Below are 17,941 nucleotides of genomic sequence, written 5' to 3' on the forward strand. Positions count from 1 at the left end.
AGCTGAACTGCTCTCTGCTGGAAAAGGGTGAGATTCTGGAGGAGCTTAGAGCTGCCTACTCCACGTGGCGGGCCTACAAGGCGGGCTTCCAGTCTGTTTCTGACTGGTGGGAATACGTTAAACTCGAGTTCCGTTTCTTCTTTCAGGCAAAGAGTCAACAACAGGCGGGTCTGAAGAGGAGGGACTTCAGGAGACTCCAGCGTGAGCTGCGTTCCCTGCAGGACCTTCTTCGATGCGGCTGGGACGTGAGAGAGGAGCTGGAGGAGACTAAGAGGAGCCTGAAAAGGCACTTCGAGGAGGAGTCCGAGCGAATTGTCTTCCGTTCCAAAGTGGAGAACCTGGAGAAGGGTGAGAAATGTAACTCGTTCTTTTTCAGGAAACTCCACGCCGGTCACACGCCCATGAATGAACTACGAGACGAGAGTGGAAGCATGCGACGCGGGAAAGAGAACGTGATGAAGGTCGTCAGCGACTTCTACAGTGAACTCTACGCCCGCAAGGCTACTGACCCCGAGGCCGCCGATAAGTTCCTGTCAGGTATCACTAACCATCTTGACCCTGCAGACGCGGCGGCCATGGATGTTCCTCTGACGGTGGACGAGCTGCTCTCGGCCGCCAAATCCTTTAGTTCTGGCAGGACACCGGGCAGTGACGGCCTCCCAGCAGAGCTCTATGTAGCGCTGGGAGACCTAATCTGTCCAGACCTGTTAGGGCTGTATGAGGAGATGGTGGTGGAGGGCAGAATGCCTCCATCTCTGAGGGAAGGAATGGTCACGATCCTGTACAAGCGTAAAGGAGAGAGGTGCGACCTGAAGAATTGGCGTCCCATCACCCTTCTGAACGTCGACTACAAGATCCTGGCCAAGACGATGGCAACGAGATTGAAGACTGTTATCGGACGGATCATCCACCCGGATCAGACCTGCGGCATCCCCGGACGTCGCATCGCAGACAGCCTGGCTCTCATGCGGGACACGGTCGAGTACATCAAAGCCCGCCGGGTGCACGCAGCCCTGATCTCGTTGGATCAGGAAAAGGCCTTCGACCGTGTTTCCCATGAGTTCCTGGGCAAAGCTCTGCACAGGTTAGGTTTGGGTAACATGTTTTGCTTGTATGTCCAACTAATGTATTTTGATATTCACAGCTCGGTGTTGGTAAACGGCTGGAAGACTGACCCCTTCCCGGTCCTCTCAGGGGTCAGACAAGGCTGTCCTCTGTCACCTCTTCTTTTTGTTTGTGTTATAGAACTCTTTGCAGAGGCTATCCGGCGGAATGGAGAGATCAGAGGGATCACCGCACCAGGACCAGAACGCTTCGAGGTCAAGTGCTCGCTCTACATGGACGACGTGACCGTCTTCTGCGCGGACCGGCGCTCAGTCGACACCCTCGTCCAGACCTGTGAGACCTTCGGACGGGCTTCGGGAGCCAAAGTCAACTGCGGGAAGTCGGAAGCCATGCTCTTCGGGGACTGGCAGCCGGCCTCTTCCGCCCCCTTCCCTTTCAGCATCCAGCCGGATTTCATCAAGGTTCTTGGAGTCTGGTTCGGGAAGGAAGGAGCAGCCCTCAAGTCCTGGGAGGAACGCTTGACCAAGATCACCCAACGGATCGGTCTGTGGAGCCTCAGACGCCTCACCTGTGAGGGCAAAGCACTGGTCCTGCGTAACGAGGTACTGCCCGTGCTGCAGTACACGGCCCAGGCCTGGCCCCCCCTTGCCACCGTGTGCAGGGCCATTACCAGGACGGTGTTTCGTTTTGTCTGGGGATCCAAGATGGACAGAGTAAAGCGGAGCATCATGTACAAGGATCCTCGCAAGGGTGGGAAGGGCGTACCCGATATCCCCACCCTCCTGCGATCCTCCTTCGTATGTGACTGCGTTCGCCGAACTCTGCGAGTCAAGAGAGGTTCCGCGGGTGGGTCCATGTCTCGCTTCTTCCTGCTCCCCCTTTGGAGACGGTTAGGCTGGGACAAGTGGGACAGCTCCTTCCCCTACAACTGGACGGCGCCATGGTTCTACGGAGACGTGGTTCGGTTTGTGAGGGAACACCAACTGGAGGGACTCAAGCCTGATTTGTGGAAGCCAAAGACTATCCACAAACTCATCAGAGCCAAGGACGAAATGGAGAACATTCCAGGACTTCATCACGACACACTGGAGACTGTTTGGACAAACGTGTCATCGGCTGGATTGACCAACGGGCACAAGGACTTGTCATGGATGGCGATACAGGGCGGACTGCCCGTCCGGTCATTCATGCACGCCCGGAACCTGTGCAAAACCCGGTACTGCCCAAGGTGCCCCTTCGTGGAGGAAACATCGCTGCACGCCTTTTGGGACTGCCGTTTCGCACAGCGCCTGTTGGTTGCCCTGGAGGATGACCTGAGGAACTCCGTCCCCAGAGGGAGCCTATCGTACCATTCCGTACTTTATGGACTCTTCCCTGGGACTCACACCGTTGGAGCCATCCAGGAGGCTTGGCGCCTTATGAACTGCTTTAAGGACGCTATTTGGGTCGCCAGGAACCGGCTCATCTTGAAGAGGGAGAGGATGTCTATCCAGGATTGCCGCAGGCTGATCCACAGCCTGCTCAGAGACTATTCCATCATGGACAGTCCGGACGACAGCGCCGAGGAGGAGGTTTAGACCTCTTCCATGCCCCCTCCCTCCTTTTCCCGTTATGTGCGTCTTTCAATAAAGCTTCGGGCCTGTGATTTCCCCACCCTATCCCCCTTTTCCCCTACCCCCATCCCCCAATCGCCGGTTCGTCGTTATTTATTGTCTAACTTTTTCTTTCAGCTTGAGTGTTATGGATAAGCATAGGAGCGTGATGTATAGTTTAGTGCGTCGTACTCTATGGCTATGTAAGAAGGATTGTATATTTCTGTGTGTACGGGGCTGCGGCACCGTACACGGTTTGTTACCTTTTTGTGAGTAGTGCATGATAATAAAGATGCTGTTAAATCAAATCTGTTCTTATCAGTTTAATATCTGATACGTCCCCTATCTGGGGACCATATATTAAATGGATTTTTAGAACAGGGAGATGGAAAAAGAGCTTGCTCTGTCCACTCCACGCATTGACCTGGTATTGCAGTACCTCCAGGAACGGTGCACCCCTTCTTAACCCAGTTTCCAAAAGCAGAACTCAATTCACCTGATTCATATTAGCCCGATTTAATGAATTGGAAGAAAGCATACGTCTTCATATGCACCTCAATTTGGCCCATTCACTTTTCACACTTCCTCCTTTTGTTTTTTATCTTTCACACTTTTGACTTTCTTTATTCATCCAAATAGCAAACTCATCACCACTCAACCTGACCAACTCGGCTATGTCCCCGTGCTGCAGTTCTCTGTCTTATCTAGATCATTTGCAATTGAATGGAATAGATCCCTTTTGGACAAAGTGGATTCACCTGCTGCTGCAGTGACCACAGGTGTGATAACATCTAGAATTGGCATCTGGTGCGATCTCTCCGCTTCCACTCCAAAGAAAGTTACCTGTTTATTCCTATCATGCATTGGTTTTTGGGGTTTTCTTTGAGTAATGATGATCTCTTTAGTAGTCTGTTGGCGCCCTCTCCTGGAGGAATAGTTTGCTTGCTCTTGGACATTCTAAAAGAGAGGTCATGATAGACATTGAGCTTCTGAGCTCAATTGGGGAAAGTCATGGGTGATGAATGTTTGCAACCTACTGCGAAGCCTCATACCGCAATATAAGGAACGTCAAATACTAAGAAAGGGCGGCCTATGAAAGAATTACTACTTTCAATAAGTACACTTAAACGGCTAATTGGGAATAGAAAAACTGTAAAAAGCCCTCTGAGAAAGCCCCCCTCTAACCTTTGATAGTAAGCTTTTCTGTAGTCTGCCTGTTGATGTATTTTCCGTTTGAACTGTGCACAACATGAAGAGACGGAACACTGGCGGCTTGTCACAATGCCCCCCGATGACATCACAATAGCGCTGCTGCCTAGAAAACAAGCTGCGCAGAAGAAGTTGTTCTTTGGGTGGGAGGGTGGGCTAGTGGAAGGAGGGGGCAATCTCTTTTTTTCCCGGGTGGTAGGGGGATGACAGGAGAAGGGAAGCGGGTGGTGAGAAAGGTACAGAGGGCAGGGTTTGGGGGCTGGGAAGGAAAGGGAAAAGATTAGGGTTTGGGGATGATGAAAGGGCTTTCTACGGGTAAGGATGGCAAAGGGTGGCAGTGACGGAAAGTCAGGCAACCTGTCCTGTCCGTCTTTTTGTATCGTGAATTGGAAAGACTGCAAGGGGGAGGGGAGTTGCTTGCGCCCTAAAGGAGGAGTTATTCAGATTCATTGCAGTGGGCGGCGGCTGCAAAACGCACCATTCTTCTTGTTTTGGCTCTGCAAAGCAGCCTTTTCAAGGGTTGGCTTGGGTGACAAAATGTCTTGTGTAGGCGTGGGTTTGTCTCCCTCTCGCTCTCTCTCCCTAAGATGTGTCCGGCATAGGCCAGGGTGCCACTCGAGGCCCAAACCAATTCTGGTTATCGCTTCTCGGCCTTTTGGCTAAGATCAAGTGTAGTATCTGTTCTTATCAGTTTAATATCTGATACGTCCCCTATCTGGGGACCATATATTAAATGGATTTTTAGAACAGGGAGATGGAAAAAGAGCTTGCTCTGTCCACTCCACGCATTGACCTGGTATTGCAGTACCTCCAGGAACGGTGCACCCCTTCTTAACCCAGTTTCCAAAAGCAGAACTCAATTCACCTGATTCATATTAGCCCGATTTAATGAATTGGAAGAAAGCATACGTCTTCATATGCACCTCAATTTGGCCCATTCACTTTTCACACTTCCTCCTTTTGTTTTTTATCTTTCACACTTTTGACTTTCTTTATTCATCCAAATAGCAAACTCATCACCACTCAACCTGACCAACTCGGCTATGTCCCCGTGCTGCAGTTCTCTGTCTTATCTAGATCATTTGCAATTGAATGGAATAGATCCCTTTTGGACAAAGTGGATTCACCTGCTGCTGCAGTGACCACAGGTGTGATAACATCTAGAATTGGCATCTGGTGCGATCTCTCCGCTTCCACTCCAAAGAAAGTTACCTGTTTATTCCTATCATGCATTGGTTTTTGGGGTTTTCTTTGAGTAATGATGATCTCTTTAGTAGTCTGTTGGCGCCCTCTCCTGGAGGAATAGTTTGCTTGCTCTTGGACATTCTAAAAGAGAGGTCATGATAGACATTGAGCTTCTGAGCTCAATTGGGGAAAGTCATGGGTGATGAATGTTTGCAACCTACTGCGAAGCCTCATACCGCAATATAAGGAACGTCAAATACTAAGAAAGGGCGGCCTATGAAAGAATTACTACTTTCAATAAGTACACTTAAACGGCTAATTGGGAATAGAAAAACTGTAAAAAGCCCTCTGAGAAAGCCCCCCTCTAACCTTTGATAGTAAGCTTTTCTGTAGTCTGCCTGTTGATGTATTTTCCGTTTGAACTGTGCACAACATGAAGAGACGGAACACTGGCGGCTTGTCACAATGCCCCCCGATGACATCACAATAGCGCTGCTGCCTAGAAAACAAGCTGCGCAGAAGAAGTTGTTCTTTGGGTGGGAGGGTGGGCTAGTGGAAGGAGGGGGCAATCTCTTTTTTTCCCGGGTGGTAGGGGGATGACAGGAGAAGGGAAGCGGGTGGTGAGAAAGGTACAGAGGGCAGGGTTTGGGGGCTGGGAAGGAAAGGGAAAAGATTAGGGTTTGGGGATGATGAAAGGGCTTTCTACGGGTAAGGATGGCAAAGGGTGGCAGTGACGGAAAGTCAGGCAACCTGTCCTGTCCGTCTTTTTGTATCGTGAATTGGAAAGACTGCAAGGGGGAGGGGAGTTGCTTGCGCCCTAAAGGAGGAGTTATTCAGATTCATTGCAGTGGGCGGCGGCTGCAAAACGCACCATTCTTCTTGTTTTGGCTCTGCAAAGCAGCCTTTTCAAGGGTTGGCTTGGGTGACAAAATGTCTTGTGTAGGCGTGGGTTTGTCTCCCTCTCGCTCTCTCTCCCTAAGATGTGTCCGGCATAGGCCAGGGTGCCACTCGAGGCCCAAACCAATTCTGGTTATCGCTTCTCGGCCTTTTGGCTAAGATCAAGTGTAGTATCTGTTCTTATCAGTTTAATATCTGATACGTCCCCTATCTGGGGACCATATATTAAATGGATTTTTAGAACAGGGAGATGGAAAAAGAGCTTGCTCTGTCCACTCCACGCATTGACCTGGTATTGCAGTACCTCCAGGAACGGTGCACCCCTTCTTAACCCAGTTTCCAAAAGCAGAACTCAATTCACCTGATTCATATTAGCCCGATTTAATGAATTGGAAGAAAGCATACGTCTTCATATGCACCTCAATTTGGCCCATTCACTTTTCACACTTCCTCCTTTTGTTTTTTATCTTTCACACTTTTGACTTTCTTTATTCATCCAAATAGCAAACTCATCACCACTCAACCTGACCAACTCGGCTATGTCCCCGTGCTGCAGTTCTCTGTCTTATCTAGATCATTTGCAATTGAATGGAATAGATCCCTTTTGGACAAAGTGGATTCACCTGCTGCTGCAGTGACCACAGGTGTGATAACATCTAGAATTGGCATCTGGTGCGATCTCTCCGCTTCCACTCCAAAGAAAGTTACCTGTTTATTCCTATCATGCATTGGTTTTTGGGGTTTTCTTTGAGTAATGATGATCTCTTTAGTAGTCTGTTGGCGCCCTCTCCTGGAGGAATAGTTTGCTTGCTCTTGGACATTCTAAAAGAGAGGTCATGATAGACATTGAGCTTCTGAGCTCAATTGGGGAAAGTCATGGGTGATGAATGTTTGCAACCTACTGCGAAGCCTCATACCGCAATATAAGGAACGTCAAATACTAAGAAAGGGCGGCCTATGAAAGAATTACTACTTTCAATAAGTACACTTAAACGGCTAATTGGGAATAGAAAAACTGTAAAAAGCCCTCTGAGAAAGCCCCCCTCTAACCTTTGATAGTAAGCTTTTCTGTAGTCTGCCTGTTGATGTATTTTCCGTTTGAACTGTGCACAACATGAAGAGACGGAACACTGGCGGCTTGTCACAATGCCCCCCGATGACATCACAATAGCGCTGCTGCCTAGAAAACAAGCTGCGCAGAAGAAGTTGTTCTTTGGGTGGGAGGGTGGGCTAGTGGAAGGAGGGGGCAATCTCTTTTTTTCCCGGGTGGTAGGGGGATGACAGGAGAAGGGAAGCGGGTGGTGAGAAAGGTACAGAGGGCAGGGTTTGGGGGCTGGGAAGGAAAGGGAAAAGATTAGGGTTTGGGGATGATGAAAGGGCTTTCTACGGGTAAGGATGGCAAAGGGTGGCAGTGACGGAAAGTCAGGCAACCTGTCCTGTCCGTCTTTTTGTATCGTGAATTGGAAAGACTGCAAGGGGGAGGGGAGTTGCTTGCGCCCTAAAGGAGGAGTTATTCAGATTCATTGCAGTGGGCGGCGGCTGCAAAACGCACCATTCTTCTTGTTTTGGCTCTGCAAAGCAGCCTTTTCAAGGGTTGGCTTGGGTGACAAAATGTCTTGTGTAGGCGTGGGTTTGTCTCCCTCTCGCTCTCTCTCCCTAAGATGTGTCCGGCATAGGCCAGGGTGCCACTCGAGGCCCAAACCAATTCTGGTTATCGCTTCTCGGCCTTTTGGCTAAGATCAAGTGTAGTATCTGTTCTTATCAGTTTAATATCTGATACGTCCCCTATCTGGGGACCATATATTAAATGGATTTTTAGAACAGGGAGATGGAAAAAGAGCTTGCTCTGTCCACTCCACGCATTGACCTGGTATTGCAGTACCTCCAGGAACGGTGCACCCCTTCTTAACCCAGTTTCCAAAAGCAGAACTCAATTCACCTGATTCATATTAGCCCGATTTAATGAATTGGAAGAAAGCATACGTCTTCATATGCACCTCAATTTGGCCCATTCACTTTTCACACTTCCTCCTTTTGTTTTTTATCTTTCACACTTTTGACTTTCTTTATTCATCCAAATAGCAAACTCATCACCACTCAACCTGACCAACTCGGCTATGTCCCCGTGCTGCAGTTCTCTGTCTTATCTAGATCATTTGCAATTGAATGGAATAGATCCCTTTTGGACAAAGTGGATTCACCTGCTGCTGCAGTGACCACAGGTGTGATAACATCTAGAATTGGCATCTGGTGCGATCTCTCCGCTTCCACTCCAAAGAAAGTTACCTGTTTATTCCTATCATGCATTGGTTTTTGGGGTTTTCTTTGAGTAATGATGATCTCTTTAGTAGTCTGTTGGCGCCCTCTCCTGGAGGAATAGTTTGCTTGCTCTTGGACATTCTAAAAGAGAGGTCATGATAGACATTGAGCTTCTGAGCTCAATTGGGGAAAGTCATGGGTGATGAATGTTTGCAACCTACTGCGAAGCCTCATACCGCAATATAAGGAACGTCAAATACTAAGAAAGGGCGGCCTATGAAAGAATTACTACTTTCAATAAGTACACTTAAACGGCTAATTGGGAATAGAAAAACTGTAAAAAGCCCTCTGAGAAAGCCCCCCTCTAACCTTTGATAGTAAGCTTTTCTGTAGTCTGCCTGTTGATGTATTTTCCGTTTGAACTGTGCACAACATGAAGAGACGGAACACTGGCGGCTTGTCACAATGCCCCCCGATGACATCACAATAGCGCTGCTGCCTAGAAAACAAGCTGCGCAGAAGAAGTTGTTCTTTGGGTGGGAGGGTGGGCTAGTGGAAGGAGGGGGCAATCTCTTTTTTTCCCGGGTGGTAGGGGGATGACAGGAGAAGGGAAGCGGGTGGTGAGAAAGGTACAGAGGGCAGGGTTTGGGGGCTGGGAAGGAAAGGGAAAAGATTAGGGTTTGGGGATGATGAAAGGGCTTTCTACGGGTAAGGATGGCAAAGGGTGGCAGTGACGGAAAGTCAGGCAACCTGTCCTGTCCGTCTTTTTGTATCGTGAATTGGAAAGACTGCAAGGGGGAGGGGAGTTGCTTGCGCCCTAAAGGAGGAGTTATTCAGATTCATTGCAGTGGGCGGCGGCTGCAAAACGCACCATTCTTCTTGTTTTGGCTCTGCAAAGCAGCCTTTTCAAGGGTTGGCTTGGGTGACAAAATGTCTTGTGTAGGCGTGGGTTTGTCTCCCTCTCGCTCTCTCTCCCTAAGATGTGTCCGGCATAGGCCAGGGTGCCACTCGAGGCCCAAACCAATTCTGGTTATCGCTTCTCGGCCTTTTGGCTAAGATCAAGTGTAGTATCTGTTCTTATCAGTTTAATATCTGATACGTCCCCTATCTGGGGACCATATATTAAATGGATTTTTAGAACAGGGAGATGGAAAAAGAGCTTGCTCTGTCCACTCCACGCATTGACCTGGTATTGCAGTACCTCCAGGAACGGTGCACCCCTTCTTAACCCAGTTTCCAAAAGCAGAACTCAATTCACCTGATTCATATTAGCCCGATTTAATGAATTGGAAGAAAGCATACGTCTTCATATGCACCTCAATTTGGCCCATTCACTTTTCACACTTCCTCCTTTTGTTTTTTATCTTTCACACTTTTGACTTTCTTTATTCATCCAAATAGCAAACTCATCACCACTCAACCTGACCAACTCGGCTATGTCCCCGTGCTGCAGTTCTCTGTCTTATCTAGATCATTTGCAATTGAATGGAATAGATCCCTTTTGGACAAAGTGGATTCACCTGCTGCTGCAGTGACCACAGGTGTGATAACATCTAGAATTGGCATCTGGTGCGATCTCTCCGCTTCCACTCCAAAGAAAGTTACCTGTTTATTCCTATCATGCATTGGTTTTTGGGGTTTTCTTTGAGTAATGATGATCTCTTTAGTAGTCTGTTGGCGCCCTCTCCTGGAGGAATAGTTTGCTTGCTCTTGGACATTCTAAAAGAGAGGTCATGATAGACATTGAGCTTCTGAGCTCAATTGGGGAAAGTCATGGGTGATGAATGTTTGCAACCTACTGCGAAGCCTCATACCGCAATATAAGGAACGTCAAATACTAAGAAAGGGCGGCCTATGAAAGAATTACTACTTTCAATAAGTACACTTAAACGGCTAATTGGGAATAGAAAAACTGTAAAAAGCCCTCTGAGAAAGCCCCCCTCTAACCTTTGATAGTAAGCTTTTCTGTAGTCTGCCTGTTGATGTATTTTCCGTTTGAACTGTGCACAACATGAAGAGACGGAACACTGGCGGCTTGTCACAATGCCCCCCGATGACATCACAATAGCGCTGCTGCCTAGAAAACAAGCTGCGCAGAAGAAGTTGTTCTTTGGGTGGGAGGGTGGGCTAGTGGAAGGAGGGGGCAATCTCTTTTTTTCCCGGGTGGTAGGGGGATGACAGGAGAAGGGAAGCGGGTGGTGAGAAAGGTACAGAGGGCAGGGTTTGGGGGCTGGGAAGGAAAGGGAAAAGATTAGGGTTTGGGGATGATGAAAGGGCTTTCTACGGGTAAGGATGGCAAAGGGTGGCAGTGACGGAAAGTCAGGCAACCTGTCCTGTCCGTCTTTTTGTATCGTGAATTGGAAAGACTGCAAGGGGGAGGGGAGTTGCTTGCGCCCTAAAGGAGGAGTTATTCAGATTCATTGCAGTGGGCGGCGGCTGCAAAACGCACCATTCTTCTTGTTTTGGCTCTGCAAAGCAGCCTTTTCAAGGGTTGGCTTGGGTGACAAAATGTCTTGTGTAGGCGTGGGTTTGTCTCCCTCTCGCTCTCTCTCCCTAAGATGTGTCCGGCATAGGCCAGGGTGCCACTCGAGGCCCAAACCAATTCTGGTTATCGCTTCTCGGCCTTTTGGCTAAGATCAAGTGTAGTATCTGTTCTTATCAGTTTAATATCTGATACGTCCCCTATCTGGGGACCATATATTAAATGGATTTTTAGAACAGGGAGATGGAAAAAGAGCTTGCTCTGTCCACTCCACGCATTGACCTGGTATTGCAGTACCTCCAGGAACGGTGCACCCCTTCTTAACCCAGTTTCCAAAAGCAGAACTCAATTCACCTGATTCATATTAGCCCGATTTAATGAATTGGAAGAAAGCATACGTCTTCATATGCACCTCAATTTGGCCCATTCACTTTTCACACTTCCTCCTTTTGTTTTTTATCTTTCACACTTTTGACTTTCTTTATTCATCCAAATAGCAAACTCATCACCACTCAACCTGACCAACTCGGCTATGTCCCCGTGCTGCAGTTCTCTGTCTTATCTAGATCATTTGCAATTGAATGGAATAGATCCCTTTTGGACAAAGTGGATTCACCTGCTGCTGCAGTGACCACAGGTGTGATAACATCTAGAATTGGCATCTGGTGCGATCTCTCCGCTTCCACTCCAAAGAAAGTTACCTGTTTATTCCTATCATGCATTGGTTTTTGGGGTTTTCTTTGAGTAATGATGATCTCTTTAGTAGTCTGTTGGCGCCCTCTCCTGGAGGAATAGTTTGCTTGCTCTTGGACATTCTAAAAGAGAGGTCATGATAGACATTGAGCTTCTGAGCTCAATTGGGGAAAGTCATGGGTGATGAATGTTTGCAACCTACTGCGAAGCCTCATACCGCAATATAAGGAACGTCAAATACTAAGAAAGGGCGGCCTATGAAAGAATTACTACTTTCAATAAGTACACTTAAACGGCTAATTGGGAATAGAAAAACTGTAAAAAGCCCTCTGAGAAAGCCCCCCTCTAACCTTTGATAGTAAGCTTTTCTGTAGTCTGCCTGTTGATGTATTTTCCGTTTGAACTGTGCACAACATGAAGAGACGGAACACTGGCGGCTTGTCACAATGCCCCCCGATGACATCACAATAGCGCTGCTGCCTAGAAAACAAGCTGCGCAGAAGAAGTTGTTCTTTGGGTGGGAGGGTGGGCTAGTGGAAGGAGGGGGCAATCTCTTTTTTTCCCGGGTGGTAGGGGGATGACAGGAGAAGGGAAGCGGGTGGTGAGAAAGGTACAGAGGGCAGGGTTTGGGGGCTGGGAAGGAAAGGGAAAAGATTAGGGTTTGGGGATGATGAAAGGGCTTTCTACGGGTAAGGATGGCAAAGGGTGGCAGTGACGGAAAGTCAGGCAACCTGTCCTGTCCGTCTTTTTGTATCGTGAATTGGAAAGACTGCAAGGGGGAGGGGAGTTGCTTGCGCCCTAAAGGAGGAGTTATTCAGATTCATTGCAGTGGGCGGCGGCTGCAAAACGCACCATTCTTCTTGTTTTGGCTCTGCAAAGCAGCCTTTTCAAGGGTTGGCTTGGGTGACAAAATGTCTTGTGTAGGCGTGGGTTTGTCTCCCTCTCGCTCTCTCTCCCTAAGATGTGTCCGGCATAGGCCAGGGTGCCACTCGAGGCCCAAACCAATTCTGGTTATCGCTTCTCGGCCTTTTGGCTAAGATCAAGTGTAGTATCTGTTCTTATCAGTTTAATATCTGATACGTCCCCTATCTGGGGACCATATATTAAATGGATTTTTAGAACAGGGAGATGGAAAAAGAGCTTGCTCTGTCCACTCCACGCATTGACCTGGTATTGCAGTACCTCCAGGAACGGTGCACCCCTTCTTAACCCAGTTTCCAAAAGCAGAACTCAATTCACCTGATTCATATTAGCCCGATTTAATGAATTGGAAGAAAGCATACGTCTTCATATGCACCTCAATTTGGCCCATTCACTTTTCACACTTCCTCCTTTTGTTTTTTATCTTTCACACTTTTGACTTTCTTTATTCATCCAAATAGCAAACTCATCACCACTCAACCTGACCAACTCGGCTATGTCCCCGTGCTGCAGTTCTCTGTCTTATCTAGATCATTTGCAATTGAATGGAATAGATCCCTTTTGGACAAAGTGGATTCACCTGCTGCTGCAGTGACCACAGGTGTGATAACATCTAGAATTGGCATCTGGTGCGATCTCTCCGCTTCCACTCCAAAGAAAGTTACCTGTTTATTCCTATCATGCATTGGTTTTTGGGGTTTTCTTTGAGTAATGATGATCTCTTTAGTAGTCTGTTGGCGCCCTCTCCTGGAGGAATAGTTTGCTTGCTCTTGGACATTCTAAAAGAGAGGTCATGATAGACATTGAGCTTCTGAGCTCAATTGGGGAAAGTCATGGGTGATGAATGTTTGCAACCTACTGCGAAGCCTCATACCGCAATATAAGGAACGTCAAATACTAAGAAAGGGCGGCCTATGAAAGAATTACTACTTTCAATAAGTACACTTAAACGGCTAATTGGGAATAGAAAAACTGTAAAAAGCCCTCTGAGAAAGCCCCCCTCTAACCTTTGATAGTAAGCTTTTCTGTAGTCTGCCTGTTGATGTATTTTCCGTTTGAACTGTGCACAACATGAAGAGACGGAACACTGGCGGCTTGTCACAATGCCCCCCGATGACATCACAATAGCGCTGCTGCCTAGAAAACAAGCTGCGCAGAAGAAGTTGTTCTTTGGGTGGGAGGGTGGGCTAGTGGAAGGAGGGGGCAATCTCTTTTTTTCCCGGGTGGTAGGGGGATGACAGGAGAAGGGAAGCGGGTGGTGAGAAAGGTACAGAGGGCAGGGTTTGGGGGCTGGGAAGGAAAGGGAAAAGATTAGGGTTTGGGGATGATGAAAGGGCTTTCTACGGGTAAGGATGGCAAAGGGTGGCAGTGACGGAAAGTCAGGCAACCTGTCCTGTCCGTCTTTTTGTATCGTGAATTGGAAAGACTGCAAGGGGGAGGGGAGTTGCTTGCGCCCTAAAGGAGGAGTTATTCAGATTCATTGCAGTGGGCGGCGGCTGCAAAACGCACCATTCTTCTTGTTTTGGCTCTGCAAAGCAGCCTTTTCAAGGGTTGGCTTGGGTGACAAAATGTCTTGTGTAGGCGTGGGTTTGTCTCCCTCTCGCTCTCTCTCCCTAAGATGTGTCCGGCATAGGCCAGGGTGCCACTCGAGGCCCAAACCAATTCTGGTTATCGCTTCTCGGCCTTTTGGCTAAGATCAAGTGTAGTATCTGTTCTTATCAGTTTAATATCTGATACGTCCCCTATCTGGGGACCATATATTAAATGGATTTTTAGAACAGGGAGATGGAAAAAGAGCTTGCTCTGTCCACTCCACGCATTGACCTGGTATTGCAGTACCTCCAGGAACGGTGCACCCCTTCTTAACCCAGTTTCCAAAAGCAGAACTCAATTCACCTGATTCATATTAGCCCGATTTAATGAATTGGAAGAAAGCATACGTCTTCATATGCACCTCAATTTGGCCCATTCACTTTTCACACTTCCTCCTTTTGTTTTTTATCTTTCACACTTTTGACTTTCTTTATTCATCCAAATAGCAAACTCATCACCACTCAACCTGACCAACTCGGCTATGTCCCCGTGCTGCAGTTCTCTGTCTTATCTAGATCATTTGCAATTGAATGGAATAGATCCCTTTTGGACAAAGTGGATTCACCTGCTGCTGCAGTGACCACAGGTGTGATAACATCTAGAATTGGCATCTGGTGCGATCTCTCCGCTTCCACTCCAAAGAAAGTTACCTGTTTATTCCTATCATGCATTGGTTTTTGGGGTTTTCTTTGAGTAATGATGATCTCTTTAGTAGTCTGTTGGCGCCCTCTCCTGGAGGAATAGTTTGCTTGCTCTTGGACATTCTAAAAGAGAGGTCATGATAGACATTGAGCTTCTGAGCTCAATTGGGGAAAGTCATGGGTGATGAATGTTTGCAACCTACTGCGAAGCCTCATACCGCAATATAAGGAACGTCAAATACTAAGAAAGGGCGGCCTATGAAAGAATTACTACTTTCAATAAGTACACTTAAACGGCTAATTGGGAATAGAAAAACTGTAAAAAGCCCTCTGAGAAAGCCCCCCTCTAACCTTTGATAGTAAGCTTTTCTGTAGTCTGCCTGTTGATGTATTTTCCGTTTGAACTGTGCACAACATGAAGAGACGGAACACTGGCGGCTTGTCACAATGCCCCCCGATGACATCACAATAGCGCTGCTGCCTAGAAAACAAGCTGCGCAGAAGAAGTTGTTCTTTGGGTGGGAGGGTGGGCTAGTGGAAGGAGGGGGCAATCTCTTTTTTTCCCGGGTGGTAGGGGGATGACAGGAGAAGGGAAGCGGGTGGTGAGAAAGGTACAGAGGGCAGGGTTTGGGGGCTGGGAAGGAAAGGGAAAAGATTAGGGTTTGGGGATGATGAAAGGGCTTTCTACGGGTAAGGATGGCAAAGGGTGGCAGTGACGGAAAGTCAGGCAACCTGTCCTGTCCGTCTTTTTGTATCGTGAATTGGAAAGACTGCAAGGGGGAGGGGAGTTGCTTGCGCCCTAAAGGAGGAGTTATTCAGATTCATTGCAGTGGGCGGCGGCTGCAAAACGCACCATTCTTCTTGTTTTGGCTCTGCAAAGCAGCCTTTTCAAGGGTTGGCTTGGGTGACAAAATGTCTTGTGTAGGCGTGGGTTTGTCTCCCTCTCGCTCTCTCTCCCTAAGATGTGTCCGGCATAGGCCAGGGTGCCACTCGAGGCCCAAACCAATTCTGGTTATCGCTTCTCGGCCTTTTGGCTAAGATCAAGTGTAGTGTTGTTCGAAGAGGTGGTTTAAGCTCCAGGCCACCTTAGTACAATGATACAATGCACACTGGAAGGTTGCGCTTGCTAGTACTCTGGGTGGATAGTATATTCATCTAGAGGAAAACATGGCCCTACCAGGATCGAGGCTATTAGACTGAGTAAGGGTGGGGGGCTATGGTACAACGTGCCCCAGGACTGACGACCCTGGAGTGAGTCTGAGCTTGCTGGCTTGGGACCCCGGCAAGCCTTGGGCTCTGTAGCACACCGTACCTTGCCTTTTCATACTTTTTGAGCATATTACCCTATCCCGGCCTTCTGGCTAGGAAGGGAAATTTTTATAATCCCGGTCGGAGGTCTGGTCAGCTTTGGGCTGAGAAACTAACACCCGGTTGGAGGTCTGGGTCAGCTTCGGCTGAGAAACCAACACCCGGTTGGAGGTCTGGGTCAGCTTCGGCTGAGAAACCAACACCCGGTTGGAGGTCCGGTTAGCCTTGGGCTGAGAAACCAACACCGGTTGACGGTCCGGGCAGTTTCGGCTGCGAAACCAACAACTAGTAGCTCTCTACTCCACTTGGGTAAGATGCCTGGGTGGACGCTGGGAGCAACGACAAGGCTCAACCAGGCTTCGGCTTGGGAGAGCACCGAAGATCCCTGACCCTTGCTGTGGCCTTCTGGCTCGGAGGGACGGGGTTGATTTTTGGGGACCCTCTCCTCACGGTGGGGTCCACACGAATCCTAGCCTTTGCACTGTTTTTGGTGTGACTTCGGTCATGCATTTTTTGTGGTGCTTTGGAAAGCTTCATTAAATCAAATCTGTTCTTATCAGTTTAACCCTTTCACGACCGGCCGATTTTTCGCTTTCCGTTTTTTTTTTTCGCCATTCTTTTTCTGAGAGACGTAACTTTTTTATTTTTCAGTCAATATGGTCATGTGAGGGCTCATTTTTTGCGGAACGAGCTGTACTTTTAAATGAAACCATCAGTTTTACCATATTGTGTACTAGAAAATGGCAAAAAAATTCCAAATGCTGAAAAATTGCAAAAAAAGTGCGATAGCACTATGGTTTTTGAGATATTTTATTCACTGTGTTCACTATATGGTAAAACTGATGTGTGGGTGTGATGCCTCAGGTCAGTGCGAGTTCGTAGACACCAAACATGTATAGGTTTACTTTTATATAAGGGGTTAAAAAAAAATCGGAAGTTTGTCCGAAAAAAGTGGCGCACGTTTTACGCCATATTCCGTGACCCGTAGCGTTCTCATTTTTCGGGATCTTAGGCTCAATGACGGCTTATTTTTTGCGTCTCGAGCTGACGTTTTTAACGGTACCATTTTTGCGCAGATGCTACGTTTTGATCGCCTCTTATTGCATTTTGCGCAAAAGTTGTGGCGACAAAAAAACGTCGTTTTGGCGTTTGGAATTTTTTTGCCGCTACGCCGTTTACTGATCAGATTAATTGATTTTATATTTTGATAGATCGGGCGTTTCTGAACGCGGCGATACCAAATGTGTGTATATTTTTTATTTTTTTAACCCTTTAATTTTCAATGGGGCGAATGGGGGGTGATTTGAACTTTTAGGTTTTTTTGTTTTTTTTTAATTTTTTAAAACTTATTTTTTAACTTTTTTTTTTTATTTTACTAGTCCCCCTAGGGGGCTATTGCGATCAGCATTCCGATCGCTCTGCAGTATCTGCTGATCACAGCCACAAGGCTGTAAACAGCAGATACGCTGTCTTTCTCTTTTGCTGTGCCCCGGGCACAGCGAAAGTGAAACCAAGTCATGTGTAGTACAGGAGTCATCACATGACCCTGTGCTACCATGACAACTATCGGGAGTCACGTGATCGCGTCACGTGACTTCCGGTTTCGGGTGGTAAGTAAATGCTTACCGCAATCGCGCTTATAATGGCGCTGTCATGTATTGACAGCGCCATATAAGGGGTTAATCGGCACGAGCAGATAACGATTCTGCTCGTGCCTAGCAGGCACACATCTCAGCTGTGAAAATCAGCTGAGATGTGCGCCGATCGCAGCATGCTGCCGCCGGAGGACCGCGGGCAGTAAGATTATGTCATTTAGGACGTAATTTTACTGCCCGCGGTCGTTAAGGGGTTAATATCTGATACGTCCCCTATCTGGGGACCATATATTAAATGGATTTTTAGAACAGGGAGATGGAAAAAGAGCTTGCTCTGTCCACTCCACGCATTGACCTGGTATTGCAGTACCTCCAGGAACGGTGCACCCCTTCTTAACCCAGTTTCCAAAAGCAGAACTCAATTCACCTGATTCATATTAGCCCGATTTAATGAATTGGAAGAAAGCATACGTCTTCATATGCACCTCAATTTGGCCCATT

At 47.7% G+C, this 17,941-nt stretch overlaps 7 non-coding genes and 2 pseudogenes across 7 annotated transcripts; all 9 read left to right on the forward strand.

Moving 5' to 3' along the window:
- The first annotated feature begins 2,916 nt into the window (after positions 1-2,916).
- LOC142268299 (U2 spliceosomal RNA) lies at positions 2,917-3,118 on the forward strand (annotated as a pseudogene).
- Positions 3,119-4,505: 1,387 nt separating this feature from the next.
- Positions 4,506-4,696, forward strand: LOC142268350 (U2 spliceosomal RNA). The gene has a single exon (XR_012734079.1). It is a non-coding gene; the product is annotated as a U2 spliceosomal RNA (small nuclear RNA).
- Positions 4,697-6,083: 1,387 nt separating this feature from the next.
- LOC142268351 (U2 spliceosomal RNA) lies at positions 6,084-6,274 on the forward strand. The gene has a single exon (XR_012734080.1). It is a non-coding gene; the product is annotated as a U2 spliceosomal RNA (small nuclear RNA).
- A 1,387-nt stretch (positions 6,275-7,661) lies between these two features.
- On the forward strand, positions 7,662-7,852 carry LOC142268353 (U2 spliceosomal RNA). The gene has a single exon (XR_012734082.1). It is a non-coding gene; the product is annotated as a U2 spliceosomal RNA (small nuclear RNA).
- A 1,387-nt stretch (positions 7,853-9,239) lies between these two features.
- Positions 9,240-9,430, forward strand: LOC142268354 (U2 spliceosomal RNA). The gene has a single exon (XR_012734083.1). It is a non-coding gene; the product is annotated as a U2 spliceosomal RNA (small nuclear RNA).
- A 1,387-nt stretch (positions 9,431-10,817) lies between these two features.
- Positions 10,818-11,008, forward strand: LOC142268356 (U2 spliceosomal RNA). The gene has a single exon (XR_012734084.1). It is a non-coding gene; the product is annotated as a U2 spliceosomal RNA (small nuclear RNA).
- A 1,387-nt stretch (positions 11,009-12,395) lies between these two features.
- On the forward strand, positions 12,396-12,586 carry LOC142268357 (U2 spliceosomal RNA). Its single transcript, XR_012734085.1, has one exon. It is a non-coding gene; the product is annotated as a U2 spliceosomal RNA (small nuclear RNA).
- A 1,387-nt stretch (positions 12,587-13,973) lies between these two features.
- LOC142268358 (U2 spliceosomal RNA) lies at positions 13,974-14,164 on the forward strand. Its single transcript, XR_012734086.1, has one exon. It is a non-coding gene; the product is annotated as a U2 spliceosomal RNA (small nuclear RNA).
- Positions 14,165-17,669: 3,505 nt separating this feature from the next.
- On the forward strand, positions 17,670-17,832 carry LOC142268309 (U2 spliceosomal RNA; annotated as a pseudogene).
- The last annotated feature ends 109 nt before the right edge of the window (positions 17,833-17,941 follow it).

This window comes from Anomaloglossus baeobatrachus, unplaced genomic scaffold, assembly GCF_048569485.1.
Source record: "Anomaloglossus baeobatrachus isolate aAnoBae1 unplaced genomic scaffold, aAnoBae1.hap1 Scaffold_2998, whole genome shotgun sequence".
Classification (NCBI taxonomy): domain Eukaryota; kingdom Metazoa; phylum Chordata; class Amphibia; order Anura; family Aromobatidae; genus Anomaloglossus; species Anomaloglossus baeobatrachus.